The sequence below is a fragment of the Trachypithecus francoisi genome, unplaced genomic scaffold, assembly GCF_009764315.1.
Source record: "Trachypithecus francoisi isolate TF-2019V2 unplaced genomic scaffold, Tfra_2.0 Lachesis_group9, whole genome shotgun sequence".
NCBI classification, from domain to species: domain Eukaryota; kingdom Metazoa; phylum Chordata; class Mammalia; order Primates; family Cercopithecidae; genus Trachypithecus; species Trachypithecus francoisi.
The window spans coordinates 17,695,661-17,697,792 of NW_022681474.1; the positions used below are offsets into that span (position 1 = coordinate 17,695,661).

Sequence of the window (2,132 nt, forward strand, 5' to 3'; positions counted from 1 at the left end):
TACACAGATTTAGGCTCTTTTAGTACTTTAGAAGGAATTTTAATTTTGAAAACTAGTTTTGAGTCAAAATCTTTTTATAGGTCTACCAATGTATTAAATCAATTTGATGGTAAAAAATAAATGTTAATTATTTTATAAATCACTTCTTTCTTTCTTCTTCTTTCTTTCTTTCTTTCTTTCTTTCTTTCTTTCTTTCTTTCTTTCTTTCTTTCCTTTCTCTCTCTCTCTCTCTTTCTCTTTCTTTTCTTTCTTCTTCTTCTTTCTTTCCTTTTTTTTTTTTTTGACAAAGTTTTGCTCTGTTGCCCAGGCTGGAGTGCAGTGGTGTGATCTCGGCTCACTGCAACCTTCACCTCCCAGGTTAAAGTGATTCTCCTGCCTCAGCCTCCCGAGTAGCTGGGACTACAGGTGCCCACCACCCCCCACCCCCAGGATAATTTTTGTAGTTTTAGTAGAGATGGGCTTTCGCCATATTGGCCAGGCTGGTCTCGAACTCCTGACCTTGTGATCTGCCCGCCTTGGCCTCCCAAAGCACCCTTTACTTTCTTTTTTTTTTTTCTTTCTTTCTTTTGTTTTTCTTTTTTATTTACAGGGGAAAGCGCGAACGCAGTCCCCCACTACCACAAATTATGCAGTCGAGTTTCCCACATTTGGGGAAATCGCAGGGGTCAGCACCTCCAGAGTGCAATGGATAAGCCTCGCCCTGGGAAAACCACCTTCGTGATCATGGTATCTCTCCTGCCAGGTAAGTATAGCACCCTTTACTTTCAAGAGTGTCCCAGTTTGGCTGACTTAAATACATGCTCACTTTATCCATGACCCAGCAATTCTAGTTCCATGACCCGGTAATTCTATTTTAGCTGAGTATAGGCCCAGCTAAAATGACCACATGCAAGCAACAACAGACGTGCCTAAGAATGTTCATAGGAGATTATTTCTAACAGCTGTAAACTGAAAACAAGCAAATAATCATCAAAAAAGACAATGGGTAAGGAGATCATGGTCTCACCTGTGGCTGCATATCAGAGTCAGCTGACAGGCTTTCGGACCGCATTTCCAAGGCTTCCTCCCTCAGCCTTAGAGACACACTGCTAACACCATCCTCCGGAAGTTACTTGAACCCTGGAGGGTTACTTGTTACTTGAACGCCTCGCCTCCTCAGTATCCTCGTCATCAAAACCGCGCAGAGTGAAGCCAGACACAGACTTGCCTTGTCAATCACTTCTGTGGCTTCCCTTCTCTTCGCGGGTCCTTTTCGGATCCTGCTACAATGAGACACACGGGCCAGGCCAGATTCCACCTCAGCTCTTTAAGGGCTGGGACTAAGCTTTTATCATTCTCAGGTCCTTATTCTTTAGGAAAGATTAGGGCAGACTTGCAAGGAAGAACTTAAATTTTCCTCAAATGAGTGCAATTAATTCTCTTTGCAACTTTGAAGCCGGCCGGCTCCTTCCCTCACAGACATTAGTAACAAAATCAGCAGCACCGCGTCCTTCTGTACCCTCCCCGAACAGAGAGGAGGAAGTATTTCCAATCCCGGTTTAGGCCCAGCAAGGGAGGGGCTGCTGGGATTTTTTGTTTGTTTAAACAAACTGCTAATCTTTTGCCAACTGCCATACTACTATAATTTCCCTCACGGAAAGATACTTTTAAAATATCCTTTGTCCTTCAACACAGACAGACCTTAACAAGGTCTGGTGCTGCTCTCCCAGTCTTCATTTACCAAGGAAATTTTTTGTTTATGTAATTCGAATGATATAATTCGAAAATATTTTACTGATTATTAGGCTGGTGCAGAAGTAATTGAGGTTTTTGCCACTGGAAAAAAAAAAAAATGACAAAAACCGCAATCACTTCTGCACCAATCGTATCATCCTTTTCGCAGATGGAAAAATTAACATTTGGAAATGCAAAGTGATTTGCCGTTTTCAGTATCTACTCCACCGTTAAGTTGGAACCAAGCAGTGTGCCCAAGCACTTGCAAAAATATTCTGGAGCCAATCAGTGCCATGGTCGGTGACGCCATGAGGAAATTGACATCTGTGGGAGACAGATGTCATTCCTGCATCTGTGGGAGTAGTGATGCCATGTTGAAACCGACAATGGTTAGGCTCTTCACACCACAGAAATAGACA

The 2,132-nt window shown here is 42.8% G+C and overlaps 1 non-coding gene across 1 annotated transcript; it reads right to left on the reverse strand.

The window, feature by feature from the left end:
• Nucleotides 1-586: 586 nt before the first annotated feature.
• LOC117082930 lies at nucleotides 587-750 on the reverse strand. Its single transcript, XR_004436851.1, has one exon. It is a non-coding gene; the product is annotated as a U1 spliceosomal RNA (small nuclear RNA).
• Nucleotides 751-2,132: the final 1,382 nt, after the last annotated feature.